The sequence below is a fragment of the Diabrotica virgifera genome, chromosome 1, assembly GCF_917563875.1.
Source record: "Diabrotica virgifera virgifera chromosome 1, PGI_DIABVI_V3a".
In the NCBI taxonomy this organism is placed as follows: domain Eukaryota; kingdom Metazoa; phylum Arthropoda; class Insecta; order Coleoptera; family Chrysomelidae; genus Diabrotica; species Diabrotica virgifera.
In genome coordinates, this window is record NC_065443.1 from 12,399,126 (window position 1) to 12,414,599 (window position 15,474).

Genomic DNA, 15,474 nt, shown 5'->3' on the forward strand with positions numbered 1-15,474 from the left:
ACGATAAAAAGTAATAGAAATAAAATTGTAGAAAATTTAATTTGCTACATTTTATGTTTAATTAGATTTTCCGTAGGGTTGGTAGTTTACGAGATATAGCGCGAAACCCCTTTGCACACCATTTTCAAGATGGCGGCCGTGGGACAAGGGTTGTGACCCCAAAAACTTGAACTTAAGCTTCTACTGATCCCCCCTACACATTAAAGAAATAAAATTGACTCCTCTAACAAATGCAAGGTACGGCTTAAAAAAATGTAAAATTTTAATGGAGTAATGTTTTACGTGCCGGACTTATTAAAATGCCCAATATATTTGCCGGAAAAACATTTTTTCATATTATATTATAAAAAGTTTGCTATTGAATAAACTAAAAAACAACCTGCTAGTTTTCACAATCATAAACTTGTCAGGATGACACGTTCCACAATTAAAATCACATTCCACAATTCAGGGCCGTCTTAACCCGGGGGTGCAAGGGGTGCGAAGCACCCGGGCGCCAAGTCGAAGGGGCGCAAGCCGAACTCTTGTTAGGCTCAAACTTGCGCTTCTTGTCCTTAAAAAAACTACAAATAACAAAATTATACAAGTGCACTTTCGGTATTTTTTACAAAGGCATTAATGCTTACTACACCTACGATATGAAAATGAAATATGAAACCAATTTAGATTAGGAGCAAAGTTCCAATTCTGCTGACAAGAGTATAATTATTGCGGTTTTGCGGAGCTATATATGTAAAAGCGCCGCATTACTATGGTCCTTTTCACAGACATTTTTCAGTGCGTCACAAGTAGTGAGAGAAAAAAAAAAGGTAAGTCCATGATAATACACATTTATAACATGACATTTTAGTTAAATCTGACAGTGACAGTTGTCAGAATCGTAATCAGCCAAATATGAAACGGGTATTGCAGTATAACCCTTTTATTTGCAATTTGGTATAAAAACAAATCAATTGTGTTTATTGCATTTATAAAATGGTATTTTCTTTGGTTTGTATAGGCTTATAAATTGTACAGGCTATAGTCGTATATATATAATTCGTAAATCATTTTTGTTCGATTATAGCGCCATTTATCAACAGCTAGAATAAATGTTAGAAATGACTGTAATCACGGAAGTACTTTTTTTCTGTCACTTCCAACTTAATGCGTTAGAAAAAAATCGAAAAACTGTGACGCACTGAAAAGTGCCTATGAGAAAGAGATTAGTCGTTATTTTTTAAAGTTGGCGGTAGAATCTTTTATGATGGCCGAAGTTAGTCTAAGTTTTTTACCGATTACCGATACTACCGGACAAAGATTAGCAAATTACTTGTTAGAATGTTTGAAATTAATGAATATTGATTTAGATGATTTACGACGCCAAGTGTATGATAATGGGATAAATATCAGAGGAAAAAATATGGGCCTTCAAAAAAATGTTTAGCCTTAGATTAATCCTGGTGCTCTTATGTTCCTTGTGCAGCTCACGGCCTTAATTTAGTGCTAAAATTATGCTGTTAAATGCTCATTGGAAATAACAATTTGTTTTTTCAATTGTTCAAGAAATTTATGTTTTTTTTTCTCATCAACATTACGGTTGAATGTCATAATGAATAAGATATCTACCCACTTTTACATTAAAACCGCTTTCAAATACGCGATATGAGAGTAGAATTGACTCATTAAAAATACTTAGTTTTAATATGGGGAAAATTTACGATGTATTATCCTCAATTTTTGACAACAACTACGACAATGACACAAGAAACATCGCAAGCTGAATTAAAGAACTTTAAGTTTATCGGCTCTGTCGTGACATGGTACAATATTTTAGCAAAGGTTTAATATTATTATCAACAAAACTTTGCAAACGAGCGATATCATTATTTCCGAAGCTGCCAAGATGCTTGATCAAGTCAATAAAGATTTAGACAATAGCCAGAGGAGGATTTGAAGATTTGCTGTCCCTGGGCTATCCACAATTTACCGCCCTCCCCTCCGCATTTTTTCCTTTTTTACCAAAATTTGCCGCCCTGGGCTATACCCTATTCAGCCCATATGTAAATCTAGCCCTGTCAATAACCACACACTGACACTGCGTTTGAGCAGATATTAATTTACTCAGTATCAATTGCTAAAGAACTATAGATTGCGAAACTAAATTTTCTGAAACTGTTCGTCCATGTCCCCGAAAAATACATCTCAATCTCAATTACGAGGCTGCAGACGAGCCTCTTTTAGACTCAGAACAGAATGTTAAAGTTAACTTATTATTATTTATTGGACATTGTCATTGCAAAATTAGGTGAAAGATTTGAAATGTTGAGCAAACCTAATTATAATTTTTCTTACCTGGAAAATGTATTGAGTTGGAGAAACTCCGAAGAAAACTTAAAAACAACGCAATGTTTAAATTGAAAAAAAAAAGTAGCGCATGAAATGAGAATGAATTAGAATTTCTTACCAATATTTTTTATAAATAAAGACATAAGCCCACTCGATATTATCGGTTATATAATATGTATATTCTAATAATTTACTCTGTGTTTCCCAAATTTTCTAGGTGTCTAAGGATATATTTAACACTTCCAGTAACAGTAGCTGAAGATAAAAGGTCTTTTTCTAAACTTAAATTGATCAAAACTTTGATTGATCTTAAATTGATCATATTTGATTGATCTTAAATTTGAAAACTTAAATTGATCTTATCTATCTGCACTCAACAATGGCCCAAGACAGATTAACAAACCCGGCTTTAATACTTAAGTATAAAAAAGCAAGTAAAAATAGGTACCACCGAAGTAATAAAAACTTTTGCCAAATTAAAAGCTAGAAAATTTGACTTTGATATGTGTTATAAAATTGATCTTGTTTGAATACTGAAACCACGTTTTTTTTAATATAGTTTAATTAGTTTTAATTTTACCGTAACTATAACCTATATGATCTTCTGACCAAAGGGGGCGCAAAGATGAGTATTGCACCCCGGCGCCGTGTGTGCTTAAGACGGCCCTGCCACAATTAAAACTTCCCCTGTTCCAGTGTTCCCATACACCGTTCCAGACACCGTTAAGATATTAACAAATTTTCAGCTTGCTATTAATCAACTTTTTTTGATGCGTGGGATCCAGGCCTATATTGTTCTCAAATTATTCTTGAAAATTATACATGGTCGTGTAAATAAAAAACTGGAAGAAGGAATAGAAGATAGTCAATTTGGATTCAGAAACACACTAGGAACCAGAGAAGCGTTATTTGCTTTTAATGTGATAGCTCAAAGATGCGTGGATATGAATGTGTGACATAGCACTTACAAAAATATTAATGAAACTATAGAAATGAACGATCAACGTATGTATTCAGAAGTATAACATGAATTTATATCAGCTATAGAATAATTCATTACGATACATTAAAAGAAACTGGAGTCCAGGATGTAGTGAGATGAACACTAGCACGATGCTACAAATCGTGAGATTATGTCGACAGAATGAACCCAAGAAGAACCACGAAATGGAGAATAGGTAGTATTGTATGACAACTGGACATAAACAAAAGAGCTGTGATGATAGAGTAAACAGGACCATATCTTACAAGAAGAAGACAAAGGAAAAGAAAGAAGCAAAAACAAGCACAAAGTGAGACAAAAATACACATTGAAAGTTCAAGACATAGGTACTTTGTATGTATTATTATATAAAATATAAATTAAATTAGGAATAATTAAAACGATCGAAATCATCTACCAGAACAACACAATAAAAGTAAAAGTGGAAGATGAACTAACTGACCCAATTGAAGCCGGCAATCGAATAAGACGGGGGGATACCTTAAGTCCTTTATTGTTCGACCTGATCATGGACGAAATAATAAAAAAGTAAGAACTAAAAAAGGATACCAAATGGGAGAAAAACAACTTAAAATAATGTGCTATGCAGACGAGGCCATACTAATCTCTCAAAGTGAAGATGATTTACAACGTATGCTGCAACAATTTAACATAACTGCCAGAAAATTTAACATGTTAATTTCTCCAAATAAGACAAAATGCATGGTTTTCACAACAAATCCAATAAGATGTAAATTGGAGCTGGAAGGTCAGATAATAGAATAATGCAATAAGTGGTTGAGTTTAAATATCTAGGCATCACACTATCTAGCTACGGAAGGAAGCCACTAGTGGAAGATCAAGTGAATAGAGCAAACAAAGCCGCAGGTTGCCTGAAAGACACAATATGGAGAAATAAAAATATCGGAAAAGAAATGAAAGGCAGAATTTACAAAACAGTCATCAGACCAATAATGACATACGCGGCAGAAGCACGACCCGACACAGAGAGGACAAAAAGATTGCTCGAAACAGCGGAGATGAAAACCCTTCGAAAAATCGATGGTAAGATTCTATGGGACAGAGCTAGAAGCACAGATATGTTACGGACAATGATGTAAATTGGCCATTGACGTTAAAAACCGGGCATGGTCGTGAATGTCCATTTCCCCTGGTTATTAATGACAATACCCGGCCATTAACGACAATAACATTAGCTATTGGCCAATGTTGTAAAAAAATAACCTAAAATTAGAGTTTTCAATGGATAACCGGTCAATAACGACCGTGGCCAAAAGGAAATGGCCAATGTTGATAAATAAATAAAATTAGGTATGATGTCCTTTTATTTTTTTTTATATAAGATAGCTTTTGAAGACTAATCATTTTTATTTTGACAAGATAGTGAAAAATGACATTTTGTAACATTTTTTAAATAAATTTGCACATAAGCACAGAAATGAAGCAAATAATAAACATAACCTATCTTTTAGTCTAAATTTCAACATTGACCGATTAACAACGGGCATTTTTGACATTGACCGGACAATGAAAAGTTATCAAGAATTTAAAATTATCATCAATGTCCAGTTTCTATGGACAATAACGTTAATATCCGGCCATTGTCGACAATGACTAATTCAACAGGCCATTGTCGATATTGACAGGTTGTTAACGTTATTGACCGGATTTACGTTATTGCCCGTAACAGATATACGACGGAAATGCAAGGTTGATAACATTAATAACTGGGTAAGAAACAGAAGAATAGAATGGCATGACCACATAAGCCGAATGACAACAAATAGATTAGTAAGGACGGCGAGAGACGTTTCCCCAACAGGAAGACGATCAGTGGGAAGACCACGAAAACGATGGAACGACAACTTACTAGAGGCACATTGAAAAAACAGACAGAGTCATGTCTATACAAAAACATGATTAAGAAGAAGATAAAATTAAGTAATAATAAAGGGAATTTACTGTGTTATGTTATTCAATCCGTTTCCTAAACATCCATTTGTTTGTCCTATGTAGGTTTGTATCACTTAAAAACGATTTCATGGACACTATATCACTTTTGAAAGTTGATATTCTAATAGATATTCAATTATCGATCCATAACTTCACAAATGTGTGTTTTATCAGTTTGCATTCAATTACGCCATATGTATACATGCAAGGTCATTGGTAAAAAAATTATGGTAATTAATTTTTAGTAGGTATTTGGCCAGTCGTAAAGTCAAAGCAGTTACGTTGCTGTTTTCGATCACGATCGGCACTTTCTGGAAATATAAACAATTTGTTTTGTTGTATATTTTTTGTGTGTGTCAATAAGATAGCCGGATGATAAATATAATATGACAATATGTACTTAGAAAATAGATATATATTTACCAATGATCGTCTTGCTATCTTGCAATCAAACAGGAACATTTAGAATCGGTCTTTTTGTCCAAAACAGGCTTCAGGACCATCTCTCGTGTGTTTAAATGGCTCTAACAGAGGACACAGATAACACAGATTGTTTAAATTGAATACAGATGTGACGTTCGGCTCAATATTGCCAAATATCACCGACGCCGAATCCAACTTCGACGCCGACGTCGGACTTTTGGCGCCGGCGTCTAAAAATTCTCTCACAGGGCTCGGCGCTCATTAGGGAACGGAGAAATGTTTCTGTTTGGCGTCGCATGGGCATGTGACGCATATAATGCGATTTGGTCAATTAGGGTAGTTGTAAGGGGTCATAGAAAAGCACCACAGTTATTAGAGAAAGCAATCGATTAATATTCAACGTAACATCAACAAGGTGGGGGGAAATTCCAATGAAACACCAACCAAAAGACATAAAAGATGAGAAACCCAAACTACATAAAAGACATAAATAGTAACTTATATGCATTAAGTTCCCTTAATTTTCCTAACTAGCGTGTTTATTGGGTTGAATTTGTCTTTCTGTGGTTTAAGTTTCATGTCAGCTATATAATATATTATATTTTTATGTTTCGACAATCCTTTTCTTTAATTTTGGACCTTGTAAGGGAGGGAAATTTTTCCTTTTCCCCTCCCCGTAGATCCGTCACTGATGTGCATTAATTAAAATGTCATTTTACAGTGTATCTGAAGACTGTAAATGTACGTGACTTTCTTGTATCAAAATAAACTAGTAGACATTTCGTAGAAAGAAAAAATAATGTGTGTCATGTTTCAGAGATATCCGAAAAGAAAAACATGACAAGTTGTGAATTAGACCTTGGATAGACAAGTAGTCGGAGAGATAGAAGCGGATTTTATGCGTGATAAGTAATATGGAAAAACTATACGGGGATATGTTAAATGAGTTGTGTACATGACTTTCCCCAACGGCCGGAAATCAGAGTGGGGGACAAGGGTAGTTATAAGGGGTCAAAATCGCGTTTTGTGACGCTCATGATCGAGATAGTGCACCAAAATTTGGGAATAAGTAGACCATGACATCGCTAATTAAAATCCCCAGAGCCGAAAACCAGAGTGGGGGACGAGGGTAGTTATAAGGGGTCAAAATCGCGGTTTTTATTATTTATTTTGTGACGCTCATGATCGAGATAGTGCACCATAATTTTGGGAATAAGTAGGTCATGACATAACTAAGTAAAATCTCTAGGGGTGGAACGCTGCGTGGCCGACAAAGTGGTGAGGCAGGGGTGAATATAAAAAAATATAAGGGTTTTTTTTCGACGTTCGTGATTGAAATAGTGCACCAAAATTTGGGAATAAGTAGACCATGACATAACTAAGTAAAATCCCCAGAACCGGAAACCAGAATGGGGGACGAGGGTAGTTATAAGGGGTCAAAGTCGCGATTTTTATTATTTTTTTTTTGTGACGGTCATGATCGAGATAGTTCACCAAAATTTGGGAATAAGTAGGTCATGACGTAACTAAGTAAAATCTCCAGGGGCAAAACGCTGCGTGGCCGACAAAGGGGGAGGCAGGGGTGAATATAAAAATTATAAGAGATTTTTTGTGACGTTCCTGATCGAGATAGTGAACCAAAATTTGCAAGTAGATCATGACGTAACTAAGCAAAATCTCCAGGGGTGGAAACCAGAGTTGGGGATGAGGGTAGTTTTAAGGGCTCAAATTCGCAGTTTGTAATATTTTTTTCACAATATTTGTCCCCCACACAGCGTTCCGCCCCTGGAGATTTTACTTGGTAATGTCATGATCTACTTATTCCCAAATTTTGGTGCACTATCTCGATCACGAACGTTGCAAAAAACCCCTTATATTTTTTATATTTACCCCTGTGCCACCCCTTTGTCGGTCACGCAGCGTTCCACCCCTGGAGATTTTACTTAGTTACGCCATGACCTGCTTACTCCCAAATTTTGGTGCACTATCTCCATCATGAGCGTCACAAAAAAAAAATAAAAACCTCGACTTTTACTCCTTATAGCTACCCTCGTCCTCCACTCTGGTTTCCGCCTCTAGGGATTTTACTTAGTTATGTCATGGTCTACTTATTCCCAAATTTTGGTGCACTATCTCAATCACGAACGTCGCAAAAGACCCCTTATATTTTTTATATTCACCCCTGCCCCACCCCTTTGTCGGCCATGCAGCGTTCCACCCCTGGAGATTTTACTTAGTTACATCATGACCTACTTATTTCCAAATTTTGGTGCAATATCTCGATCATGAGCTTCACAAAAAAAATAATAAAAATCTCGATTTTGACCCCTTATAACTACCCTCGTCCCCCACTCTGGTTTCCGGCTCTGGGGATTTTACTTAGCTATGTCATGGTCTACTTATTCCCAAATTTTGGTGCACTATCTCAATCACGAACGTCGCAAAAAAACCCTTATATTTTTTACATCCAATCCTATCCCCACCCCTTTGTCGGCCACGCAGCATTCCGCCCCTAGAGATTTTACTTATTTACGTCATGACCTACTTATTCCCAAATTTTGGTGCAATATCTCGATCATGAGCGACACAAAAACAAATAATTAAAACCGCGACTTTGACCCCTTATAACTACCCTCGTCCCCCACTCTGGTTTCCGGCCGTTGGGGAAAGTCATGTACACAACTAATTCAACATATCCCCGTATAGTTTTTCCATATTACTTATCACGCACAAAATCCGCTCCCAGCTCTTAGACTAAAGAAAGGGATAAACAGGATCGATAGGGACTTTTTATAACATGAAAACTCAAATACACCTAGCAGCAGAAATAACATTTGGAAAGGAAAATTACCAGATAAATTATAAAAGCAACAAACCATATTGGTGGACAGCAAACATAGAAAACCAAATAAAATAAAAGCAGAAAGCTTGTAAAAAGTGGCTGACCACATGAGATCAAGAAGACGGAAGAGAATACGGAAGGCAAATCTATGAAACTAAAAAAATAAATAAGGAGTAGAAAAAACCAAATTTTGACAAAAAGAATTTAAAGATATAGATAGTTTAGTGAGGAATCAAAAGCAAGGAAAGCATGGAAAATGTTAAGGAACTTAAGACAGAATACCCATAAAAGGGTAAAGATAGAACCAATCCAAATGGACTAATGAGTAAAATAATACTTAAAGTTATTACAAGAAAAAGTGTATCTATAACACCGCCAACTTATAAAATAAGAAACAGACAAAACACAAGTTGCAGATACATCTGAAAAAGAAATAAAAAATGCGATAAAAATAATGAAAAACCAAATAGAATGACGAAAAGAGGATTCTAGGATACAGTGGAACGGACAAATAAAATCACCAACGGAGAAAAACCTAAGAAACCTCACCGAAGAAGACATATATAATATATGACTAGAAGAAATGACAGTTGAGATGTGGTAAATGGCAAACATAATAATATTATGCTGTGAAAAACTACGAATAAGCGGTGTCCGTGTCTATAATCAATGGAATAAGTAAGTAAGTATTCAAGACTTCTACAAAAATCGAGATTGTTAAGGGGGTAGGCGCAAAATCTTGGTCTAATGCTATTTAAATGCATTTATTTTTTTTCGAATCCTGGGAAAACTAATAAATATTTTTGAAAAATTTAAACGCAGAATGAAAGATACGCAGTATTACCGAGGACCGTAGAGTACAGAGGAGAATAAACAAAAAGTTTCTTTTGAATGAGATATTTGAAATTAAAAATTATACTAAATTTTCTCTTTTTGTTTTCACCCCTGTAGCTTATTAAAATAAACATTATAGAAGTTTTCAGGGACTTTCGGCCCTCGGTAATAATATAATCTTTCATTCTGCGTTTAAATTTTCCAAAAATACTTATATTAGTTTTCTCAGGATTCTAAAAAAATGAATGCATTTAAGTATCATTAGACCAAGACTTTCCCCTGCCCCCTGTACTCAGAATTTTTTTTGACCATTTATTTTCGCCCAGGATATTTTAGTTGTTACAATAGCTGCATCCGTTCGAGATCAGCGTGTTTTGCTTTTCTTATTCACTGCTGCCTTTTTTGAAGTTATACTTCTTTACGCGCGATATGAGGGTGAATTTTTATATGTTAAAACCTGCGATCCCGACGCATGCGCACTATAACTTTGTTCTAATTGTATGTTCAAATGACATGTCAAAAATTATCCAATATGGCAGCTGTAGCGCAGCTGTGATTTGGACGGTTGACGGTTTGGTTATGTATGTGGAAAGAATATATTAGTGTTTTTAAATATATTTGTCTACAAACGTGTAAAAAATGCAATTTTTAGGACTCCATAGGAGCGTTAAAAATGCTACTTTAAGGCACTGGTGCTTTAAAATTTTTAAGGCACTGCAGTTAAAAGTGAATTGTCAAATTGTGAAACGTCAAAATATTTATATTTCATTTATTAACATTAATATTAATAATACAACTTGCGTAATTTGAAAAAGGTGGTTTACAAGGTTTTTTATTATAATTTTGTGTCTTTGGATTTGTCTTCATTGGGCGTAAAATAATAAAACATCTATTTTTATATTTCACTTGTCACCGTGATGTATAATTACGTATATCTGAAAGGTAAGTAGCATGCGGCTTATGGCCTTGTTGGTAGAGCATTGGACCAGAGATCAAAAAATCGCAATATTGCGGGTTCAAATCCCGAACGATTCATATTTTTTTCTTTTTTTTTTAATATTTGGCATTGTTAAGTTTTGGTTTATTTTTGGTAATTATTGTTAGTTTTTTGTATTGTAACTGTTAAGTAGGTATATTTATTTCGTTGAAATTATATTATAATAGAAGTATAACTTCTTACGTGCGTACAAAGTACACACACATTCTTTTTTTTCAAAAGTTATTCTATCTTTATCTTGTTTTGTTAGTATTCTAGTTGTTAGTTTTAAAGTAGGGTTTCTTCTTAATGTGCATATACCTGACGAATTTTGGCGATCATCATGGCAATCTTTATCTTATCTGCAGAGTTGCAGAAAAGCTGTACATAGTATACAGGGTGTCCAGAAACTCTACCGACAAACGAAGACAGGAGTTTCCTCAGATAATTTTAAATAATTTAACCCAATTCACCTAGTCCGAAAATGCTTCCTAAGGGAGCTAGAGCTCTTTGAAGATGGCGTCTTGTAATTAGATTTTCTTAAATAACTCCAGAACGCTTCTATTAAGAAAAACGAAAATTGGTACACATATTTATCTTCCAGAAATAAATCGATTTCATGTAAGTATTGCGAATTTCTAGTACAGGTCATAGGCAACAGTTATTTTATCGCATAACTTTTTTATCTTTAATTTTTAAGCATTTCTGACTCTGGATTAATAAATTTGTGAGGTATTCTACAACTAAAAGGTACTCTTGTTTTAAGTCGATAGGATACACCGTTTTCTAGAAAAATCGATTTGCAAATTTTTCTTTTTTTGAATTTCAAAAATAAAAAACTATTTAGAAATCCGAAAACTAGTACGTTTATTTATCTTTCAGAGATGAACCGATTTCATTAATTGCAAATTTCTAGTACGGGTCATATGCGTCCGATTTGGGTAGGTCAACGGTTATTTTATCGCATAACATTTTTGTCTTTAATTTTTAAGCATTTTTGACTCTAGATTATTAAGTTATGAGGTATTCTAGTACTAAAAGTTACTCTTGTTTTAAATTGGTAAATACACCGTTTTTTTTTGAAAAATTTTTTAAATTTTTTTTCAAATTCAAAAAACGAAAAATTTTCAAATCGATTTTTCTAGAAAACCGTGTGTTCTACTGACTTAAATCAAGAGTACCTTTTAGTACTGGAATACCTCACAATTTAATAATCCAGTGTCAAAAATGCTTAAAAGTTAAAGACAAAAAAGGTATGTGATAAAATAACCGTTGCCCTACCCAAAACGGACGCCTATGATCCAGTGGCGGCTCGTGATTTTTACAATAGGGGAGGCTATACCTAACTGTAAAATATCTAGACAAATTTGCACTAGCAAAAAAATGCGCCAAAAAATGTAATTTAAGGCCCCATCTTTTGACCATTTTTTATTTACATTTCATAATATCATCCTAATTCATAATTTCATGATATCATCATTTTAAAAATAGTTAGTCTAATAGTAAAAGTTTAATACCAAAGTTTGTGTCGTTTATTTGTTAACAATTCCATCTATTTGTAAATAGATACCTATGCATATCAAAATAAATACAGATTTGAAGTCTTGCAGTCCATACATAATGAAGCTTCAAATTTTTAAGATACTCAACTGAATTTTTTTAATTCTAAACGCGGCCTACTGCGAATTCAAAAACACGATAAATTACCGATATTTTGCTTTGAGTTAGAGATATCGGAAAAAGTTATTTGAGCAAGTTGTTCCAAATATTATAACCCCACATACCAAATTTCATAACAAAATTCGCACTTTTAGATTTTTCATTATATTTAGTCAGGACCCTAAAATTCGTTGTCCCGAGACGCACCCAACCACCCAACGGAGCTGAGAAGCTACACTGCCTCCCTTGGTATATCTCCGGGCAACGTGTGATGGCGCCGTAGATGCCACTGTTAGGAGACCGGGTCTCCTTAAACGCCTGCTGCGCTGCACGGAGCATTAGCAACGGAGAAAGCTGGGCTTCTCGGCTCCGTTCGTGCATCTCGGGATAACCCAGGGTCCTGCCTACAATAATATGTAATAAAACTGAGACGCGATCATGCGTTCTAATGCTAATGCTCCGTACGTATGGATAATTAGTGATAATATGGAATTTACACGTTGTATAATAGTGAGAGTAATTGTTGTTTTCGCGATTCATGATAAACAAAACAGTATAGAGTGTGTAAAAAATTTATGGGGAGGCTGAGCCTCCCTTGCCTCCTGTGACGAGCCGCCACTGCTATGATCGGTACTAGAAATTCGCAATCTATGTAATCGATGTATCTCTGGAAGATAAATATACGCAACGATTTTCGTTTTTCTAAATTAAAGCTTTCTGGAGGTATTTAAGAAAAACTAATTACAAGACGCCATTTTCAAAGAGCTCTAGCTCCCTTAGGAAGCACTTTTCGCACTAGGTGAATTGAGCTAAATTGTCTTAAAATTATCTGAAGAATCTTCTGTCTTCGTTTGTCGGTAGAGTTTCTGGACGCCCTGTATATTGAACCAGGTTTTGACGTTCTTTAACCAGCACGTTTTTCTTCTTCCTGGACCTTGCTTTCCAAATATTTTTCCTTGTAGGATGACTTGTAGGAGGGCATAGCTGGACTTATTAAGCATAATGTGTCCGAAGTATTATAACAACTAAGAAATTCGATGGGGTCACTACCTTCCAGTTCTTCTTCATTCTTTTGAGGGCCTCATCATTTGTGACTCGGTCAATCCACGGAATCTTCTCCGATTCTCCGATATAGATTCTCCGATGTCCGACTCTCCGATATCTCAAATGCTTCCAATCTTCTGCACATCTTTTCGTTCAAGGTCCATTATTCAACGCCATGAAAAAGGACAGGGTAGACATATTTGTGCAGGAAAAATATTAGCTTCCTATATTATTATTTCTTTTAATTGTTTGCTAAACGCATTCCCTATATATTTGAGTAACTTATTTGCTATTTGGTATTCACTTGTAGACGAGGCAACGAAGCATTAAACCTAAGAATTTTGTGCAGTAAGATGAATCGTCATGCAACTTTTTGCATGCGATTCGTGAGAGTGTCAGGCAATTTTGTGAACTAAATTGATCTCCGGCTCCGGTAAAAAATTTTGTGCGTGAGAAAAATAATCTTTAAAGTGCATCTCGAAGAGATGGAAAATAAAAAATTTACGAAATTTTTAACTAACTCAGGGAGTATTGACAGAAACGAGTTAAATTTTTATACTTGTGGATTTTGGAGGTCACTGAACACGAATTTCATGACGGCGATGGGCTCCGAGGTACCTGGTGCCCAGGGTGGAACTCGTCGCCTGGGACGACCAAATAATTCGCGGGACGATTAAATAATTCGCGAAATGAAGATTTGATCGAAAAATTGAAAAATACGTGTTCAATATTTTTCAAAAATCTATCGAATGACACTAAACACGACCACCCCACTCCACCCCCTGGAGGTGGGGTGGGGGTAACTTTAAAATATTAAATAGAATCCCCATTTGTTATTGCAGATTTGGATTCCTTACGTAAAAATAAGTAACTTTTATTCGAGACATTTTTTCGAATTATGGATAGATGGCGCTATAATCGGAAAAACACTATTTATTAGCGCCATCTGTTAACAATTCTAAAAAAAGGTTTGGAATAAATATTACTCATTTTTTCATGAGGAATCCAAATCTGTAATATAACATGGGGATTCCCATTTAAGATTTTAAAGTTAATCCCCACCCCACCTCCAGGGGGTGGAGTGGAGAGTCGTGTTTGATGTTATTCGATTGGTTCTTGAAAAATATTAAATACGTATTTTTTGGTCTTTTATTTGGAAGTGTATTTCTCGAGATATTAGACCGTTTCTATAATTTACCTATGGTATCACGATAAATCGTTTTTTCCGATTATAGCGCCATCTATCCACAACTCGAAAAAATTTCTCGAAAAAAGTTGCTTATTTTTACGTAAGAAATCCAAATCTGTAATAACAAATGGGCATTTCCGTTTAAGATTTTAAAGTTACCCCCACCCTGCCTCCAGGGGATGAAGTGGGGGGTCGTCTTTAGTGTCATTCGATAGATTTTTGAAAAATATTAAACGCGTTTTTTTCAGTTTTTCGATCCAATCTTCATTTTGCGAATTATTCGATCGTCCCGCGAATTTTATTCGATCGTCCCAGGCGACGAGCTCCACCCTGGGCACCAGGTACCTCGGAGACCATCGCCGTCATGAAATTTGTGTTCAATGACCTCCAAAACCCCCAAATATAAGAGTTGAACTCATTTCCGTCAATATTTCCTGAGTTTTAAATTTTTCATTTTCCATCTCTTTACAAAGTCACATCGATCACAAGATCAAATTAGTTCACAAAATTGCCTGACACTCTCTCGAATTGAATGCAAAAAGTTGCATGACGATTCATCTTACTGCACAAAATTCCTAGGTTTTGGGCTTTTTAGTCCTTCGTTGCTTCGTCAATTGGTGATATTCAATATTATAGTATTTCGAATGCCTTGTCAATATCTTGTTCTAATTAATATATATGTTCCCCCATCCATCTACTGCTTTGTATGATAGAGAGTTTGACAATCTACTCCATATACCACAAAATTTCTTTACTATCATAAGCATAAAGTAACAAAAATTTAATTTAAAGAAGAAGAAGCGATATTTTTAAAATGAAACTCCTAAAATCTAAAAACTTACCCCAAAATACACAAAAACAAACACAATCTTATGGAATACCTGGCACTCTTTTTTTATTTTCGCTTGCTAAAGAGGAAATTTGATAAAATTATACACCCACAAAACTTTTATCAACGATGTTGTACGATCTGTGTGTATCAAATGTACGCATACATGAACATGAACGTAATAAGATTATTCTGTTGATACAAAAGGATTACTTCAGTTTGATTTTAATTAAGACATAATGCAAATTTTGAAAGTGATATTTGGTTTTCTTTATTTGTTTATCAGTAATTTATAAGCCCTATTTCTACGAGTATGTTTTCTATTTATTTAAATATATTACCTAATCTAATTGTGGTAGATTATTTTTGAAATACGATATTTTCCAGGAAGAAT

General features: G+C 34.9%; 1 protein-coding gene across 2 annotated transcripts in view; it reads right to left on the reverse strand.

Moving 5' to 3' along the window:
• Positions 1 to 15,244, reverse strand: part of LOC114326035 (uncharacterized) — a 74,683-nt gene extending 59,439 nt beyond the window's left edge. Inside the window, exon 1 of one of the 2 annotated variants that reach the window (XM_028274401.2) lies at positions 15,094 to 15,244. The gene's annotated coding sequence lies outside the window, so the exon portion shown is untranslated. Of the gene's footprint in view, positions 1 to 5,707; positions 5,849 to 15,093 lie in introns of those variants that run through there. The other variant, XM_028274335.2, reaches the window with a different exon arrangement.
• Between the last annotated feature and the right edge of the window lie 230 nt (positions 15,245 to 15,474).